The sequence below is a fragment of the Piliocolobus tephrosceles genome, chromosome 4, assembly GCF_002776525.5.
Source record: "Piliocolobus tephrosceles isolate RC106 chromosome 4, ASM277652v3, whole genome shotgun sequence".
In the NCBI taxonomy this organism is placed as follows: domain Eukaryota; kingdom Metazoa; phylum Chordata; class Mammalia; order Primates; family Cercopithecidae; genus Piliocolobus; species Piliocolobus tephrosceles.
Window position 1 is genome coordinate 8,784,548 of NC_045437.1, and position 21,467 is coordinate 8,806,014.

At 41.1% G+C, this 21,467-nt stretch overlaps 1 protein-coding gene across 1 annotated transcript in view; it reads right to left on the reverse strand.

Moving 5' to 3' along the window:
* Window positions 1-21,467, reverse strand: part of SEMA5A (semaphorin 5A) — a 510,195-nt gene that overhangs the window by 389,881 nt on the left and 98,847 nt on the right. The window contains exon 2 of the mRNA XM_023218224.2: window positions 6,487-6,583. The gene's annotated coding sequence lies outside the window, so the exon portion shown is untranslated. The remainder of the gene's footprint in view (window positions 1-6,486; window positions 6,584-21,467) is intronic.

The following is a 21,467-nucleotide window of genomic DNA, read 5'->3' on the forward strand; positions in this document are numbered from 1 at the left end:
ATCAACCTACTTAATTCCTCAGCACTGGAAATGTAAGTGCACTATTCTTAGATACTGTGATATGAAAATATAGTGGTATTTACTTCCCAGAATCTCCCAACCAACTTCCCAACCTTTCCTTTTTCTGCTTTGGTTTAACCAATAGTGGTTACTGCTCAGGCTTTAGACAAAAACAAATGAAGTAAAATGACTCTGATTCCTTTGTGGCCTGGGAGGCTCAAAGAGACACAAACACACACAAAACCCCCATGAAAAGCTTCGCTACATAAAGCGTGAACTGATTCCGTTTGCAGCCCTGCAGCTATAGAGGCCTCTCCAATACTCTTATCCGGAAACCACAGGGCAGGAAAATCCCCCAAGTCCCATGAAATCCAAAGATCCAAACATGGGATCATTTTTATGCCCTTAGGAAAGTTCTGCCAAAAAAAGATCTTACACACAATGTAATCGAGAGGGCAGTATCCTTACATGCACATGTAGATCTTCAACTCCAAACAATTAACCCCACACACATCTGCCCCTCTAACGGGTGTCTGAGAATAAACAGCACACATCAGTCCCTCCCAGCCTCACTCAACGACGAAACTAAGGAAAGAAAACAAATTCTGAACTTCACCACACAGCTGTGATTCACAAATATTTATAGTAGCCATAAAGCTGGTGACCTTCAGGAAGATAACACACTTGGCAGACATTCACCTAAACACAAGAGGGGAAAAGGCCCAAATCTCAAACAGCAGAGAACAGAGACAGGGGCAAGATTTCCCAAGTTCCATAATGGGGAATTCCAATGCATTCTAATGGGGATAATGGAAGCTGACAATTCTCTTGTCAGTGAACTTCGGTAAGCAGAGCGAAATGCTTGTGACAAAACAGATCAGCCCTGCACGGGCCTTTCTGGATGGCCTCACAGAGATTTTCCATCAGGCTGACTACGCAATTGGATGGGACTCAGGAGTACTGTCTACAGCCCTGTATTTCTGACATTATTAAGAACGACAGGTTAAACCTTTATCCCAAATTACAATCACTCAGCATGTTTAAGCAAGTGTGTACCTTGTATTAACAATATACATACAGATGCACTGAAAATATCACAAAATAAAATTCCTGTCAGGAAAATGGCATCAAAAGAAACACTGTCAGCAACTCAGCAGGTACTTTTTTTTCATATTTAGTCTCTTTGTCTAGTTTAAACTCTTCTTTACCTATTGTCACACCCAAACCTACGTCTTCTGACTTTCCTTATTTTATAGCCAAGAAATCCAACAAAATCAAGAAAAGTAGACTGAGAGCTGAGTCTTGGCCTGATCTGTCCACAGTCAGGTGGTTATGAATCTCAGAAAGCGAGATCTAGATTCAGTCTTTTGGAACTCCTGCCCTTAACATTATCGTGTGCACATCAGCACATCACAAAAAATTAATATTTTATGTCAGTGCTCGAGACTGCACAAAAGAGGACATCCACCCGTACATATGTGATTTGACCAGCCTGAACTCGGTCTTCGATACCTGCCATGTAACATTTAATGCAAACACCTTAAGTTACATACAAGAATCAGCCAAGAAGCAAAGCACTGTGATCATGATTTAATCATGGCTAATATAGTGGGTTAAGTTCTACAAAATTTTAAAAAAAGGAAATATAGTCGTTAAAATGTAGGCATAGGCTGTATAAAATCTTAAAATAGAAAGTTACTTTTTCCCTAACAAAGAAGAATGAATAAAAGAATGAGAAAATTTGAGTTGCCTGGTTCTAAACTAGGTCTCTATTTGTAGAAAGAAGTGTGTAGCTGGGATTTTCTCCCACTTGTACAAATATTGTTATTGTCCGAACATCCACAATAAATTAAAATTGGGGATTGATTTTTTTCAGTAAGGACAAAGAAAGGCAGAATAAAACTTTGAGAAGATTTTAAAAAGAAAAACTATATTTTAAATTTAAACTATATTTTAAATATTTAAAAACTATATTTTAAACTGGTACTGAATTAAATAGTTAAATATTTTTAATAAGATCAGAAGAAAGTAAAGAATTTTTTGCTAATGTTTTTACTATTATCATTTTATAGATGAAAATATTGTGTTTAATTCCTAAGCACTGATTAAAATCATTATCAAGAAAAAATCTGACATCACTAAAATAAACTTATTTAAATTTAAAAGGACAAAGCAAACAAGCAAATGAAATAGGCGAAAAAACAGTGACAATAATGAGTTAATATTCTTAATAATTAAGTCTTAAAATCTGTAAGAAAAACACTGAGTCTCTATAGCTAAACAGTTATAAAATCTGGACAAATAATTCTCACACACGTTTGTCTCTCTCTCTCTCTTTCTCTCTCTCCCCACCCCCTTCCCCCACTCCTTCCTTCCTCCTTTCTCTCTTTCTCTTGCCTCTTCTCAGAGTAATGGCTAATTATTGCTTGAAAAAAAATTAGCAAAGTAACACAATGAGTAAAAAATAAAACATATAAAGAAAGAATATTTTCAAATTGGCCAAAATAATTAATAATAATACTCAAAGTTTTTGAGTAATGATATTCAAATTTGTTTTAGCAAAATAAATTCTCCAGCATATAAATCAAGTATAAATATCTACAATACTTTTACAAAGCCAAACTGGCAGATTTTTAAGACTCCCTGGGTTTTATGTAGTAAATCAACTATAGCTCTTCTGAGCTAATGAATTAACCCTCAATTAAAAGGAAGTATTACAATAACAATTGCTATTGGTTTTGAAGCATGTACTTCATGCACCAAATACAGTGACCGGCCCAGGGTGAGGAAGTAGGACTGGAACTCAGGTGTATGAAGTCTCCCAGCACCCTTGTCATGTGCATTTCAGCATGGTCTACGACTTTTGTGAACTGGAAGCAACGTATGTTCCACAAAAGAGAGCAGGCAATGGTATTACAGTGCCTTTACATGATAGAATATCACGTATACATTAAAATAAGGGTTTTTTCTTCAATTTGCAATAATATGAGAAGGTATGTATAAGTGAAAAAGCAGTCTGCAGAATTTTATGCCTACTATTATCTCAACTCTTTAAACTGCTTATCAAAAATATTCCATAAAAGACTCCATTAAATGCCATCTGTGATTGCCTTGGATAGAGGCATTATAGTTGAATATTCCCCTTCTTTTATATATTTTCAGTAATGAGCATTCACTACATTAATGCCCTTTAAAATTTTGTTTAATTGTAAAAATAATAATACTCCTGAAAATCTTACTGATCACACGGATGATAAAGTGCAAACACCTGTACTCCAGAGATCATCTCTGTTTAGAGTTTGGTATATATTAATATATATTCTAGTAGACTTTATAACACACATGAACTTGTGTGTAGAGATTGTGTGTCTGTGTGTGTGTGTGTTTATTTTTAAGAGGAATGGGATTCTATTAAATATATTATTCTGCAATTTGCTTTTACAGTTAATAAGGAATCAAGGATAGTTTTCCATTACTTTTATGATCAGAATTTTGTTTTTTATATCATTGCCATTAAGGTGAAGCACACTTTGCCATGGCACATAGAATAAGTACCTAGGGGCCGGTAGCTCCTTGACAAAGGCATGTCTCCAAAACTTCTGCCATGTTATCAGGCTCTTGAGTTTGCTGCAATTATAGATTTCTAAGAACGAATGAATGAATGAATACAATAGTTCCTTCCTTAATTTAGCTTCAAGAAACACAAATTAATTGGTCTTTCAATTTTCTTTCCCCATCTTTGTAAATGGTAGAGTCAAATATGCCTTTAAGTGTCAGAAATATCCTTTTGTAATAAAAATGTAAAATTTAAAAAAATCATACCACAATTTATGTGGCAAAGGGTATTGCCATGTTATTTCATGGTTTAACTGTCAATCCTGTTCAAACTCTGTCTTTGCTCATAATAAAAGAGGGATATTTGAGATCAGAACATTCTTGTTCAACATAATTATCAGACAGCCCAAGATAATTTCATGTTTAGCCTAATATATATAAAAGGCAGCAATATATATATAATATATATAAAAGGCACCTTATATATAAGGTTGCAAACTAACAGTGTCACTCTTAGAAATTATGTAAAAACCAAAGTAGGAAATACCATCTAAACTTATTTCATAAATGAATTATATATACTAGCTTAACAAAATATCAAGAAAATAATATTTATCAGGCCCTAATTTGAGCAAAGCTATAATTTAGGTGGGACTTAGACTAATACATTTGAGGCATATAGACTATGTCAAGCAATGGAACATCAAATGCCCTTATTCCAAGGGGTAAGATTTGCAGTTACAATAGACTTCATTAAAATTTGTTGATAATTAAAACCCAAGTATCCAAGATAAATTGCATTGTGGGACTAGTACCTACTGCCCCTGAAACACTCTCATTCACTATACTATGAGGTCTTCAGCAGTGCAAGGATCATGTTAATCATAGCTCAGAAAGCTGCTTAGCCTGGAGGCCAAATCCAGCCCACTGCCTGTCTTTGTAATAAAGTTTTATTGTAACACAGCCATGCCCATTCACTTACATATCTATGACTGCTTTCATACTACAATGGCAGAGTGATGCAACAAAGACTGTACGGCCTGTAAGCACTAAAATGTTTTCTCACACTTTTTAGAAAACGTTCACCAATTTTTGATTTAGATTACTGTTTGAAAAACTGATTTCTTAATATTTGTTCTGAGCTTCTCTGTACAAGTCTGAGTATTTCCAGTAAGGAACAAAAAATAATGTCTGACTGTGCTTATTCCAGGGAGGCATTGTTAGTGCTAAGAGGCAGTTTTGTGTAAAGGTTAAGAAGATAGAATCAAATCCCAGCTCTGCCTCTGACTCACTGCAAATCTCAGGCAGATTACTTAAGCTTTCTGTGCCTCCATTTCCTCATCTTTAAAACAGTGACCATAATAATAGAATCCTGAAAGGTTGTTATGAGAATTGAAAACATCTCAGTGCAGGGTCTGGCACACAGTGAGGACTTATATTAGCTAATAACTCTTCCTATCACATATCATGATGACCACTGAGCATCCAAAGCGAGCCAACACAGGCTCTCAGGTACTATGGTTCTCCATGGAGGAGGGAACGGGAGGTTCCAGTTAAGACACTATGTGAACCTGAATCTACGTGGGCTGGAGAAAGATGCAAAATGCAGACATCCGTTTCTTCTGCAAAACGTAAGGATAACACAGGAGAGCCTCTCATCTCAGCTGAGCACATCTGCACATCTACACATCTATACAGAGGGCCCGGCTCTGAGACCCATCTAGCCTCCTTCCTCATAGAAGAAAACAGGGACCGGGAACTCATAATCCTAGAGCAGGAATGGTCACCAGTGATTCAGAAAATCTCTTGATTATCTAAAATCAGCAAAGCACTTTGTGAATTGGGAAGAAATATAAGCCTGTCCACAATGAGACAGTCATTTAGTTAGGGAGAAAAATAAATAAGTCAATAAACAAAGGCAGTGTCTTTGCAGTGACATGTATATGGAATGATACCATCACTTTCCCTCACTTTACTTGCTCCTCCCCTACACCCTCTCTCCCCCTTCACCCCCTCCTTTCTTCTAGTCTTCCCAGAAGGTGGTAACACCTAGGTCTCAAGTGCTTAAGAAAGGCTCCAGTAAAGCCAGCATTTATGAGCCAGCCTTTGGAAGATCCAAACAAGCACAGTTGGTGGTGGGAACACATCACTGACCCCAGGAAGGAGGAAATTGTGTGGAGGCCTGACCAGGAGGATCCCTGAGAGTATCATGAGAGGTTTAGGGCTTACCCAGCAGGTGCAGGGGACCGCAGAATGTCCCAGAACAGGAAGTGAGATGACAGTGGTATGCACTGCAAATAATTGGGGGGCAGAGCACAGAGGTAACCTCAGGAGACAAAATTGAAACCCGGTAGGCAGTCACACCGGGGCGCAGAAGACTCTAAGAAGCATCTAAGCCTTTTCATGTCTGCAGGTTCCTGAGTGATGTAGCGGTGGCATACGACCAAAAGTGTTTTACTTGAAAGATTTCTCTATCTGAAAGCTTGCTCATTCACTCTTTTTTGTTTATTTATTTATTTATTTTTATGTTTTTGGTTTTTTTTTTTTTTTTTGAGGTGGAGTCCTGCTCTGTCGCTCAAGCCTGAGTGCGGTGGTCAATCTCAGCTCACTGCAAACTCTGCCTCCTGGGTTCAAGCGATTCTTGTGTCTCAGCCTCCCAAGTAGCTGGGATTACAGGCACGTACCACCACGCCAGGCTAATTTTTGTATTTTTAGTAGAGATGGAGTTTCACCATGTTGGCCATGCTGGAACTCCTGACCTCAGGTGATCCACCCTCCTTGGCCTCCCAAAATGCTGGGATTATAGGCGTGAGCCACCACACCCGGCCTACCTTCGTTTTTAATAACAGAAGTAAAGCCCACAAGCTGTCAAAAATATTTCAGTCTGTATATTTTTGGTTTCTTCCCTTCTCATTTAGATGTCTCACTTACCAAGGACAGAGAAGGTGGAGGCCGCGTTTCCTCAATCATGAATCACACGGACTCCACGGCCATGTGGGCACTCTGGCCCACGTCTCACACACCAACACTTCAAAAAAGAAAACAGAGAGATCCAGTCAACCATTTGAAAAGAGGATGTGGTCATTGTTGGTGATGAATTCTATGAAGTTCCATTAAAGCCTGAACAATCAGCACAAGCTGTTTTAGCCACGTGGGATTAGAGCAGTGACGCAGGACAGCGTGGCATCACAATCACGCTACCCCAGTTCAGGATCGTGTGCACTAACGGATTCTTTGTCTTCAGAAAAGGAGAAATGAGCGTTTAAATGCTGTTAACAGATGAAATAACTCTCATGAAACATCCAAAAGGACCATTATTTCAAACCCATTGAAATTATCTCAAGCAGTCTGAAAATTAAATTAAGATTCATTATAAGAATTTATCCATTTCATGATGACTCATTCCATTTTTTGGAACACATGGTACCTTATACAATGCATTTCAAAAACAGGAGATAAAGGCAGTAGCACAAACTCTGCTAGAAATGTGAGTTTATATTTTTATTTCATATTAATTTATTAGGTACACAATTATGAGGCTTTATAGAAAAAGAATGATACATCATGAATAACAAGCCACTTTACCAAAACCAAGTAAACCTGTCCAATCTCCTCATTCAATTTAACATACAAAAATTCTGAAAACTTGATATTGTCATTGGATGGAAGGATGACCACAAAACGCAAGCCTCCCTAGAAACATGTATGCCAGAAACTGAAAATACAGTTTCTGTATTTCTCTATGATCCATATGAGAAATGTGTTCATCACCAGTGAAGGATGCCTCTGACTTCAAATACTGCATTTCAGGGCTCATGCTTTTTTCTGTTCTCCTCATTCATCTGGTTTCACTCTTCTCTTCCCAGGTGGCAGCTTCCGACTGCTATAGATGTGAAACACCCTGACATTCTTCCTCCCCACCCTGATGAAGGGAAAATTGGAGAAAGAACTTCCCAGAACATTCTGGCTGTCCCTCTAGGCAGTGATTCCCACACGGTCAGCTTCAGTCATGATCCAAGGCCATCTGCCTGCAGAAAATGAACTGAACAACAGCAGCTGCACATTTATAAAATGTTATACCTGCTGAATTGCCATTTCAGAAGCCCCAGGGTTCAGAGGCCAGGGAACAGGACAAGGTGGCACTACCTCTCCATGAGGCTCCCTTCCTCCAGGACGGGCCTTTGGTATGTTCATGGGAAGCAAGGGGGTGACCCAGGGCAACACACTGGGACATGCCTGCCTGAGACGCCCCAGCAGCCCAGGCACCCTCACATCGTGCAGCACGGCCAACCCTCCAGTCCCAGCAAGAGTCCTCAAAAGTCCGTGACGTCATCCTTTGGACAGGACAAGGTGCAGATGCAAATCCCTGAAGCCAAAAGAGGAGCCAGGGAAGCACACTCAGTCTCAGAAATATTCCTAAGAGCGGCCAATTGCTTTTTCACGACATCACTAATATCACCTTTGGGTGTGGCAACAAAATATGTTAGTTGAAACTTCTTTATTAAGTGGCATGTTTGAATACACAAGCTTCCTCTCTCCAGTCCTAAAATCTGTTTTACAACAATTATTACTAAAACATCCTTATAGTTGTTTAGATCTGAGTTGAAATTTAAGTAATAAAGTTTGACAGATCCTCTGGTTACTGCCATGAATAGCTGGCAATTTCTGTAAGTTCCCACGTCTAGAACTACATTAAAAACAGGGCTAATAGGTCTCCTGCCTCCCTCAGTGAGGTCACAAATGAGCTGATGTGACCCCTCAGCTGGACAGCAAAACCACACCTGCAGAATATGGGTCAGTCTCTTAAATGACAGAGACTGGGGCCAAAAAGAACACTGTAAGAATTCACAGTCAGTAACACAACCAGAAAGCAAATACTGCAGGAAGAAGACATCCCTGCTGAATCCAGCACGGACAGCCCACAGCCTGGACTGCCAGACAGTCCTGGTCCAACCAACAGACTCCAAAACCCAGCCTCTTCCTTGTGGAAAAGCAATACCCACAGGACAGAGCTCTCTTGGCTTGGGGGAAAACACAGCTTCCTATAGAATATGATGTCTAAACAGGAAACCGGTCCCAGCATCAGGATTCAACGGTGTCCACCCGAAAGGGTTGTTACTGTGCCTGTGTTTACATAGTGAAAAAGATATTTTACCAGCCTGGTGCTTGTCAGCCAAGTGAACAGTATTGGGACTTTCTACTCCTGCGGGTCAGCCCTTGCCTGGGGAAGACAGGGTGCTCACCAGGACACCCACGTGTGCCTGGGAGCGTGCACTCAGGAGCTGAAACAACAGTGACAAAGCAGAGACCTTGAGTTGGAGCCAAGCTAGAGGAACAGACGATGATTCTTGTAGGTCCAGAAGCAGAGACCCCCTGTCCTCTCCCAGCAAGGTCATAAATTAGCCAATGCATTAATCATAAATCACTGACATATTTTCTAGAAAACTGAGAAGAAAGTCAAAAGGCAAAGAAACTACATAGCCCCAGAGGCTCACCCCAGACTGGAAGTTGGAAAATTTTTAAGCGACACTTAACTACCCATTTAATAAGAAACTGCTTACTTTTTGTAAACATAGAAATTTCTCTATTTGACTCAATTCCCTATTACTCTTATTCTTTTCTCTTTTAGCTTCGCACTAACCTTGGTACAAACAACCTCTGAAATCCTCTGAGTCATAATTTTCAGAGTTCTGCTTATTAAAAAATGCCACCATGAACATACATGTGCAGAATTATCATGACAACACTTTTGATTTACCAACAGTAACTCTTTCCCAGAAGTTTTGCCCTGTGGCCACCTACGCTCTTCAAATTGTCTCTAAATGGAACTACATGAAGAAGATTTCATATCAATTATAACTCACTAAGTGCTCATCAGCACATGACTTTCTGCGAAAATATGCCACCTTTTCCCTGCCCAGCTTACTCAGAATGAGGTAAGATGTAGACTTAAACATTATTTTGGACACGAAAGGTGAGCTGAGTGGTAGCCTTTATCCTGAAGATACATGACAGAAATGTACATGCCAGGCCAGTCTTACAAGCTGAATTTAGAAACTGTACCACAATAAGATTACACTGGAAATAAAAATAGAAAAGACCGCCTGGCATCAGAAAGTTTAGTGGAGTGATGAAAAGAAACCCTAAAAGATACAGGTTCAAGAAACCTAAGAACTGCTGGGCCAGCATTTCCCAAAGGCAAGAATTCCACCAGTGGCCATGGCGTTTAATTGACAGGCTTCTCAACATCAGTCCCTCAGTTAATCACCATGCACAGCACAGCCCCATGGCCACACGTGGTGGGTGCTTAGAAGACAAAGCAAGAAACTATTACACTCTCAGGAGCTCTCTACATGATTTTTCTGCTATGTAGTTCAGTAAATACTACAAATTGGAGGGAAGAAAAGTTACTTACAGGCAGAAGAGTCAAGGAAAAGATTTCTGAAAATGGAAATGTGATGTGGGCTCCGAGGGATGAGTAGGAGATAAGGAGTCTATTAAAAGAGATGCTGAAGTATGTTTTAGTGGGTGCATTGCAGGTGAAACAAACAGTAGATGAGGGAGGAACAGCTGAAAGTCATCAGGTATAAGAGCAGAGCCATTTAGGCCAGCACCATGGTGAGTTAAAGCATGAGTTCCTGGCACCCTGGCACCCTGGCACCCTGGAGTTGAGTGGAAACCCTACCACGGAGTCCACCACAATAAGAGTTTGCAGGAGTGCAAACTGAATGAGATAGGTGGAAAAAAGTGATCCCACAAAGGTAAAAATCTGGACTGCAAAGCCAGGAGAATCACAGACAGAAAGCTCATGCTCAAGTCTCTGGAGGAAGACAAGGAAGTAAACAGGAGGGTGGATTCCAGGTGGGAGGCCAAGGAGCAGGGAGGGTGGCATCAGGAGTGTGTGGAGGCGGCCAGCATCGACTAGCAGTAGCATGTGCCACAATGACTACCTGCAAGCTCACTCACATGCAAGGGCATGGAGGGCTCAAAACAGCCACTCCAGACAGCTAAGAGATGGGAAAAGTAGATGACACACAGATCGTAGGGAATGTTAACGTGAGAAAGAGATGAGACTTCGTCCAAAGGAAGGCAGAGTCACTGAAGGTTCAGTGGAATGTCAGGATGAGCAAACTTTGGGAGGGTGAATATGGCAGCTCTGCAGAGGATGCACAATACAAGAAGGGGAGAAACTGGGGCAAAAAGCTGCCACCAGAGAACTCCAGGTATGAGGAGAATGACAGTAAAGGATGCACCTTGCCCTTGCCAAGTTCCTGGGAAATCACCTCTAAGACCTTAGAATGTCCTGCCTGATGAGAGACTTTGTTTTAGGGGAGCTTTAGGCCACACAGATAGTCTAGGCTAACTATGTGGTTAATGGCTGAGGGCTTGGGCCTCCCTGGATTAGTCTGGCCATGGCTATGTGGTCAATTCTCAGTAAAAACTCAGGACACCAAGGCTCAGGTGAAGGAGCCTGGTTGGCAATACCCCATGCATGTTGCCATACATCCTTGTGGGGGAGGAAGCACTGTCCATGCATCTCCATCAGAAAGAGAACATCAGAAGCTCCTGGCCAGCCTCTCCCAGACTCCAGCTATGCACCTTTTCCACAGCTGGAGTGTTAAGGGTACTCCTGTACCCTTTGACTGAGATCAACCATAATCACTAATACAACAGGTTTTATACATTCTTAGAGTTCTTCAAGCAAATCATTGATCCTGAGGATGACCACAAGCCACATGGTAAACATGGTCAGGGGACCCCACATGACTAAGTGTGCAGCTTGGGCCCTAAACATCAACATTTAAAACCCAGGAGCAACAAATGGCATATCACATTGGAATTATTCACCAAGAAAATATATTCCACATTCCCAGAAATATATTAGCCTTCTAAAATAGATTTTAAGATATGCTAAATAAAAAGACAAAACATCACAGTCCATTTTTGCAAGGAATCACTTATATAGAAACATCAGTCTAAAAACTCAGCATGTACTTACTGAGGAATGAACGTTCTTGAATTTAGAGCAATAACCTAAATGACGAAACTCAGAATTTTCTCAGTAGGAATTAAAATACAAAATGAGTAAAGGGCATTATTTTTGGAAGTGCCTTCATCCAGTGCCACTGGTTTGACTGAAAGGAACTATGCGGAGGACCGAGCACTCAGAGGTGGGCTGTGGGATAATGAAATGCCATTCACTCTGGCTGTAAGCACTGCAACCCTTTCTGTCACTGTCCCTGGCCTGGCTGTCCAGGCTTCCATGAGGTCACCTCTGACAGCCTCTGTCACTTGTTCCACATAGGTGGTCTCCACACAAATGTGCTTAGATAAATCAACACTGGACATTTAGGATAACAATGTCCCTTGAAAGAACGGCAATCTCTGTGGTTGGGGATCCTTGGAAACCCCAGGCACTCAAGAAAACAAAGAGTGTGTGACAGGAACGGAGAACAAGCCTTTGAGGCAAAAGTGGAAGAAAGCAGAGAGAGGGGAGGGGGAAGGAAGAGCAAGACAAAAGGAAGAGGGGGAAGAAAAATACACTACAAGCAGCTATAGGGATAACAGGATGTCCTGAAATGGTGCAGCCTACTGAAAAATGTGATATAATCTATCATTATAAAATGGATCTTTATTGTTTCCTTCAACTTTTGTTAAAATAAATTTTATGGAAAATTGAGGTTTACAACATGATGTAATGGTGACATATAGTAAAATGGTTACCATAGTGAAGCAAATTAACATATTTATCATCCCACATAGTCATATTTTTTGAGATAAGAGCAGCTAAAATCTTATTTCACAAAAGTTCTAAATACCATATAATTTTATTAGCTGTGGTTCTCACGCCTGCATTAGATGTCTTTGAAGGATACAAATAACAGCAATGTCAGCTTCAGGTACGAGGGAGGCGGGCCAGTTCCTGGCCATTCCCTTCCACTGGCAGAACATCTGCTGTCACCTGCCACCACATTTCTGAGCAAATATTCCAGCATTCAAGGAAACAATTTGAAAAGGAAAAGCAAAATGCACAAAAGTTTGAGTTGATGAAGAAATTGTATGATGAAGGCAGCAGTCAGCCCCAGCCACTCTTACCATGGTCCAGGGAGCAGCCGCGTACCCCTCCCCTTCTCTCCCCTACAGGCCAGCACTAGTTGGGGTCAGAGGCTGGTCCATGGAGCAAGTTCATTGAGACTCCCAAATATAAGATTGCTGGCCACTTTACATTCAAGACAGGGTCAGGACTCAAATGAAAAATGGGGTAATTTTTAAAGATAGATCTCTGGATTTGTTCAATATCACCACTTAAATTTTTTTTAGTTTTTTTTTAATTTCCGTAGGTTATTGGGAAACAGGTGGTGTTTGGTTACATGAGTAAGTTCTTTTGTGGTGATTTGTGAGATTTTGGTGCACCCATCACCCGAGCAGTATACACTGTACCCTATTTGTAGCCTTTTATCCCTCACCACCTTCCCACCCTTTCCCTCGAGTCCCCAAAGGCCATTGTGTAATTCTTATGCCTTTGCATCCTCATAACTTAGCTCCCACTTATAAATAAGAACATACGATGTTTGGTTTTCCATTCCTGCATTACTTCACTTAGAATAATATTCTCTAATCTCATCCAGGTAGCTGTGAATGCCATTAATTCATTCCTTTTTATAGCTGAGTAGTATTCCATTGTATAGATATACCACAGTTTCTTTATCCATTTGTTCATTGGTGAGCATTTGGACTGGTTCCACATGTTTGCAACTGTGAATTGTGCTCCTATAAACATGCATGTGCAAGTATCTTTTTCATATGGCGACTTATTTTCCTTTGGGTAGATACCCAGTAGTTGCCCCACCTAAATTTTGAACAGTATTTGACATTTTGATGAGAGTTAAGAGATAGGATATAGTAGGCCCAGCTCTTAAAGGTTTTTCTTTCTTAACACTGTTCCTTTGCCCCTTGGTTTGCCCTCACTGGCCTGAGTACAGAATCTGTGCATGACCCCAGCTAAGCTCTGCACAGACAAACAGGTTCTGAATGAAGTCGTGTCCCTAGCAGGGACAGCACTGATGCAAACACCCGTGGCTTTAGAAAGTTAGAGATCTTACTCAAAATGTGGGCCAAATGTACAGAGAGTGAACACACACACACATATTTATAATCAGATCATTATAGATATAAAATGCAACAATATTGCATTCCAATAAGCAAATAAATGGCCTTACTTTCCGCATCAGCTTGTACGCCCAATCAGAGACCTTTTCCCGTATCCCAGTTTAGCACACTGGGTGTTATGCTGAATGACATGCGTAAGACCACAATGACATGGGAGGTCTCTGCCCTCAAGGAATTCAGCCTTTAGAATCGCTTTTCCCCAAATCACAATCTCATCAGCAACCAGCTGATATTTGATCTAGAAATAATTCCACATATTTATCAAGAACATTTAATAAAGAATCCCTTCAGCAAATATTTCTCATGCCATTAAAAAAAAAAAAAAAAGTGTCAGACGTTGAGACTCCCCTTCACTGAGTCTCTGGCTTCCACAGGGCCAAAGTAAGAACACCTGGCCACCAGTCGCAAAGGTCAAGGCCTCATGGACAGTAAGTCCCCACATGATGACAGATGACCTCACACCTGGGTCATTTAATCATGCAAACATCTGCTCGATGACTGGCAGGGGCAAGTGCTACTTTCCTGTACAGAAGAGCAGGCACTTCTACAAGTTGTATCCAAAGAGTAAGACGGCATGAAAGAGATACACTCTTCCTACTTGGAGCCTTCATGCCCAGATCCAGCCTGAGACCCCTCTCTCCATCAGACGGTAGTCACTGTGAATGGAATGATCTAGAAATATTAAACATAACTCAGACCTAAAGAAGAATAAACAAAGTAACAGGGGATTTTGTTCCTCAAAGCATTGACTAATCCTAACAACAGTTTGGGAGGCAGAAATCCAATTGTTTTCCATTCTGTCTTCATGCAGATTATCCTTTGGTGAATATTTAAAGCTAGTAGAAATAGCTGGCCCTCAGTATCGCCTCAGTAACGGAAATAAAGCTGGAGTAAACACTTCCTATTTCATTACTCCCACACGAGACAATGATGTGTTCTGAGCTGCAAAGAGGCATGGGGGCTGAGGAAAAGAAAGAGAGGAGCAAAAATGACTTCTTTATTAAAGCAAACAGGTTGCCAAAAACTAAGCAAGTGCTCAAAATGAGCAATTTCTGTTATGGGCTCTCTAAGGACACCAGGGCCTCAGAATAGTGAATACTTTCTTATTTCAGCCACCATGTGCCAGATTTTCAAAGGGCAGGCTCACTTTTCATGCAGGCAATTTTGAAGCGCTTGCACAACTGGTTAATTTGCATGGACAACCAGCCTCTGGGCTTCCACTCTGACAGCTAAATTGATCAATCCTTTGTAGAGGAAAATCTCAGAGCCTAGGAAAAAAGGGTATCTGAGACCCTTTGAAAAATGTGGTCTCTCAATTCCTACTTATTCAGAACTACACATCCCACAAGACTTACTCTGTAAGCAGTAGTTTGCCCACACAAAGGAGACTCAAGATTTAACTCTAGATCTAAAGTTAAGATTTAATTCTAATATTAAGATTTAACTCTTTAAAAAATTATTTAACTCCTCTTGTTACTTAACTATCTCTGTTAAAACACTAAAAAAAAAAAAAAAAAAAAATGGGCTGGGTTCTCATATCAACCCTTGGGTCATTACATAGAAGAGCAAAATGCCTGCCACAGATTAAACCACATCTGACACCAAACCTTTCTCAGAGAAAAAGCTGAGCTGAGGCAGACAGGTCTGTTGAGAAATATGAAAACAGAGAGGAGCTCATCTATCCCATAAAAGTTAGCTAACTGAAATTCACAATAAATTATTAGTGAAATGGCAATTGGTAAAATCATTCAGAAAAATAGTTTCCTAAAAACAGAACAGGCAGTAGATTTTCAGAAGTTTCCAGCTACAAACTCAGAAAAGAGAAATGAAAGGGGATGTGCTCCTTCGACTCTGTAATGGAAAGAAGATTAGTATAAACCCGTGCAAGCCAATCCAATGTGCATATTGGGCTCTCCGTGACTTCACTTATTTTAGATACTTAAGCCCTAGTGTCACTGTTTTACATGGTATATACAATGATCTGGGCCAAGCCAATTGTGTTTTGCCTTGGAAGACAAACTCTGGTGTTCTATTCTGGCTTAAACCTAGCGAATGCTCTGGAGTCATTTTAGAATGTTTGCTTCTTTGAACACATGAAAAAGAAGACTTTTAAATCCTTCTGAATCAGTCCCAATGACCTGTTGGGTCTTTCATCGTCCAAGATGGGCACCAAGGCCTAAAGAAGAAAAAAGCATCTCACTTTCGCATTATGGCATGCAGGCAAGTTGCTCAGGAATGTGAATCACTCCACCTAAACATTTGCTTCATGTTTTACAGAGGACTTAACACTATATGAATCCCTGAGTGTGTTGCATAACCAAAAATCTAATTCTGTTCTATTTGTCATCCTCTCAATATAAATTAGTGATTAAAAATGAGAAATAAGCTACAACACAACAAAACAGATGGTGCCTTACCTTCCTATAAACACTGCTGTGTTTAGAGAGTTTACACATGTGGGGGAATGTAATGACTTATTTTTTTCACATTTGGCAATGAGTCATCTCATCCATTTTAGCACAAACTGTCCTGAAATTTCCTCCCAAATGAAGACATGGAACAGTTTCACTAATATGCAAAAGCACCCATGCCAGCTGCCTTTGATTAGTCATGATGCCTCTCTGCCCACTCTGCAGCCTTCATCTAGGAGAAAACCTGATCCAGTCGGACACCCAAACAGAACCAAAAGGTCAGCATGTCCTGAAGTCAACCTGCTGGGGAAGCAAATGCACTTTTGGAGGGGCCAAGATGATTCTTCCCTTTGTTTCCCAACACATACCCTTAAAAATTCAACCCAGGAACTTGATTTAACAGTGTCCTCTTTACTTTGGACACTCTCCCCAACCTTACTGAGCTATCCTGTGGACTTAACATATAGAGTTGGAAGAGAAACCATGAATAATCTCAGGAAATTTCTAAGTTCACCAATTATTAAAGGAGCCAGAGTCCATCCCAACTGCCAACATTCAATGGAAGTCCACTCTGTGGAACTAAATGGGAAGGAAACAAGACCAGTCCGAAATGCAAACCATGTTTGACAAAACCGTGTTTCATTATTTTACACAGACAGTGCTTAGGGCTATGCCTGACACATGGTAAACCCCTAGCAGGGAGTTAGCCCCGCCCTTTCTGCCTACCCCAACAATGGAATTGGGTTTATGTTTCCCGTTCATCACCTGTCAAGACAACTCCTCCCCTCCCTCTGTGGCATGAACAGTATTAAACTGACTGCTGGTGTTACTCAGCTTTTTGGTTTTGATTTGCTAAGCCATTGAGATAGTAACACCTCTCCTTGTGGTACCTGTGAAGTTTATTTATGAAACTAAATCCAAATCTCTGTAATTCTTGTTCTTTAGATTTTATCTTACTGGCTTGACTTCATCACTGAAGCTATTCATCCTAACAGCCTTGCCTGCTGGCTCTCTGAAATCCAGGTGGCCCTGACATCCCAGTGTGATGTGGTTGCCTCTCCTCTGTGAGGGTGACACTTGATGCTGGCTTTTCTGTTTCTCCCATCACCCTCCATTGTTTACTTCTCTGTCTCCTGGTCAAGGGCGGGCTTCTGTCTCAGTCAGCTGACTTTGCATTCCCAAGGCCATGCCTAAGTAAATGAGCATATTCAAGAACAACAGTTTAGTTGGTGGGAATGTAAATTAATTCAACCATTTGGAAGACAGTGTGGCGATTCCTCAAAGACCTAGAGGAAGAAATACCATTTGACCCAGCAATTTCGTTACTGAGTATGTACCCAAAGGAATATAAATCATTCTGTTATAAAGATACATGTACCCGTATGTTCACTGCAGTACTACTCACAATAGCAAAGACATGGAATCAATCTAAATGCCCATCAGTGACAGCCTGGATAAAGAAAATGTGGTACATGTACATCATGGAATACTATGTAGCCGTTAATAGGGACAAGATCATGAACTCTGCAGGGACATGGATGAGGTTGGAAGCCATTATCCTCAGCAAACTAATGCAGAAACAGAAAACCAAACACCACATGTTCTCACTTACAAGTGGTAGGTGAACGATGAGAACGCATGGATATATGGGGGGAACAACACACATTGGGACCTGTTGGGAGTATGGCGGAGGGAGAGCATCAGGAAGAATAGCTAATGGACGCTGGGCTTAATATCTAGGCGATGGGATGACCTGTGCAGCAAACCACCATGATACATGTTTACCTCTTCAATAAACCTGCACATCCTGCACATGCACCCTGGAACTTAAAAGTTGAAGAAAGAAAAAAGAAAAAAAAGAACAACAGTTTGATGAACATTTCTCACTTTTATCTCCGAATGTGTATAAATATTAACAGGGGCATATCCCTAAAGTTAGCTCTCACATCAATCAAAAATCACCCAAAAATGCAGGGAAAATTAACCCAGGTGGTACCTGGAGATGACCTGAGCCTCACCCAGATCTAGAAGATACCACACACAGAGAAGGTGCCTGGGTAACATTTGGCAGATAGCAGCGTGCAAGAGTCCCTTTCTTACAGGTGATTAGAGAAAACTGCAGCTTCCATGTCCAGAGGCTCTAAGTCTACCTTGATCTCATCTTTCCTAAAAATAAAATTCTCTTTTCAATCCTCCTTAGGAGGTTTTCTAGGCTCAGAAGAACCTTCCATGCTGTTCATAGGAGATTAGGTCACCCTGTTTCACATAACAATGGCTGTCCATTCTGTTCATGCTCATAAAAGCTCAACTTTGCACAGACTCCCCTGTGCAAACATACCGATGTCTCCCCTTCCTGTCCATCAAGCTGAGTCCCCTATACCAGGATCCTTCTACAGACCCCCTTGGGGCAGCTGTCTCGACTGCCCTTGAAAACCACTCTCAGTCTCAGAGACATCTCCAGAGGAGGAGGGCTGCTCATGAACACAGTCAAGCGGGCACAACGAGGCCAACCTGGTGGCCAACAGGGACGAAGAAGGAAAATAGTTTCCCCTTAGAAATATAAACAATATCTTTGTAAATGTCATGCTTATACTGAAAATCCCCTTAGTAAGCTCACTTTTCATGGATATCAGGCCAGTTGCTAAGTATAAATTGTTCCAGTGTCTGAAATTAATGATATTCGGTTCAACAGGAGTGTTCCTGTAAATAGCAATTCTACAGTCATTGATTAAAACAGTCCTCACTTTTGCTATCTGGACTCCCATTCTCCTTCTATAAGCATAGGCTTCAGGCTCCTTCACCCGCCCAGTGACCTGAAAGCATCTGACCCCTCGCTGCTGCCTGTCACACCCACACCCCTGTCCACTCACCCAGCTGTCCCCTCTGCCCAGTCAGCCACAGAGAAAAGTTTGAAGGAGCTTTCTTCTCACTGCCCGGTTTTCTACTTTACAGAAGGCTTTAGAAAACACATATGTGCTCTGGCTAAAATAAAAATGAAATTATAATGTGATCTACCACATCAAAAAAGAAAAACTGAAAATAGTTTAATTCAGCATCAGAAAATCAATATGTCCTTAGCAGTATTCTGTGCTTGACTTCAAAATGTGTGTTTCAATCTCGACTTTATTACATGTTGTATTTGGTTAGTACACACTTAGAATTCTCATCAACTGCTTTTTAGGTCTGTGGATGGGAAAGTACTCCATAAGAGAAATCAGCCTAATAATTGAATACAGAGCTTTAAAAAGAAAGACTTGTATAACTCTGAAGGGGACAAAACAATGACGCAGAAATAAAGTCAGACTACAGCAGTTCAAAGACCTGTCCTTGTTTGTGATTTTTTTTTCTAATATACAGACTCAAGGGTTCAACTAAGAGGCTGTTGTCAGTTATACTTCTCATCCATATCCTCTCTCAGATCAGCAGACATCTAGCCACTCTGCTGCGTGCTAATATAAAATCTCTCTCTGTCTCCTCACACGCCCCGTCAGAGAAACCATCTAATCATGAACCAGCCTATCATTACAGCAGCCACTGTAAACGCTGGGGAAATTAAACAATAAACAAGACTCCTCATTCAAATGGGAAGCTGGCAGCATTGTTGGGGAGATGACAAGACCCATCATTAGACTGGGAACACACTGCCTTGCCCTGTGTGCCCTTTACTGCTTCTCTTCTTCAGGGTGCGCTGGAAGAAGACGCATAGCTATCCATTATTCACTGACAATCTCGTAAGTCATGCCCCTTTCCTAACTATTGTAAAAGAGCTATAGTCAGAAAAGTGGGGTGAAATGTTGGTGACAGCTGCTTATCTCAAAGACTTCTAAGGCAAACCACCAAACCATAATTTGATGCAATAATATGGTGTTTATTGCTATTCCTTGATCAACTACTCCCAATCCCTTCAAGTTAGATTTCTCCTATTTTTGTATTCTGGAGTACACAGAGTTCTTTCACCAGTATTTAAGAAGATGCAAATTGATCATAACCTCCCTGAAATGAAAACGAGGAGGGTAAGAAATGGCCCAGGTTTCTTGATTCCCTCTGCTGTGAACCTGGGACCATGTCACCTTCCCCGTCCTCTTTCCTGCATGGCTGAGGATGGCAGACAGAAACTCTCCTTAGCAGACAAGGCAACCTACCCAGCATGGAGGAAACAGCAAGTAAGGACTGCAGTTCTACCTGAGCCACCTGGTAGAAGAGGAGGAAAAAATAATGATGAAGGAAATCTGAAAAATTGAAAGGCATTAGCCCTACACTTAATCCACCTGATGTTACATAAAAAACTATATCAGTAGAAACAGACTCTCCCTTTCACCCACTTCCTTCACCTTTTCCACCAGATTTCTTCCACTTGTCACCCCTGCAGCTCAGAATTGGCCCTGCCATGTCTCCTAATGCTGAGGACAGACCATTAAAGAAAGGAAGGGCAGAGAAATTACAATGACATGGCTTTGTTCCCCAAGAACATTCACTCCAGAAGCTGTCACTGCTCAAAAGACATCTTCATTCTGGCTCAAATGGCCAGAGGGAGCTCCCTTCTCCTCAATTCCAATTTGCTTTGACAGACACGTGGCTGTGAAGCAGTGGTTTGCTTCCCGGAGCGGAAGCTGCACTGGAATTCCAAAGTTGCCCTAGCCCTGTCAACAGAAGTCAGCAGCTTGAAGAGGAACTGCTATCCAGTCACAGTCAGCGTTCCCTGACACCTGATAATACACGGCCTCCCAGGCAAGATGCATCCCATCTCAGATTATTCCAGCCCTGCCTCTAATTGCTCCCACCAGGGCAAAAAGGGTGGCATTCTGTTTTGGAAAGAATTATTAAGGCCATGTTGAAAAGAAAGTCAAGGTGAACCCCTGCAAATACAGCTGCATTCTTTAACCCAGACCAAACAAAACTTTCTTTTAGCTTCTAGCCACACTCTCCCAAAACAAAATTCTAAAAGAAAAACTGAGATGCAGTGCTAAATTGTATAATGAGAGGAACCCCAGTTTCCTTACCCCGCTTGTTACCGAAGAAGCTATTTATTACAAAAGCTCCAGAGTCACTGTTCTCCTCCAGGTCCATGCAGAAGCAATGAAGCCCAAGAACAATAACACCATCAGGAAGGCAGGCAAAAAGCTCATTTTACAGCTCCCAAAGGGGTCTAATTCATCCTCCAGGAAGAAGGACTGTTCTAAGAGGTGCCTCAGAGGGAAAAGCCTGTCAAATGACTCAATGCCATCAGACCCCGATCTGCCACCAGAAATGCTGCAACCACCACAGATATTTACTGTGATAGACAGAAAATCCTGCTTCATTATCCTAAGTCTAAACATGTACTTTATACCT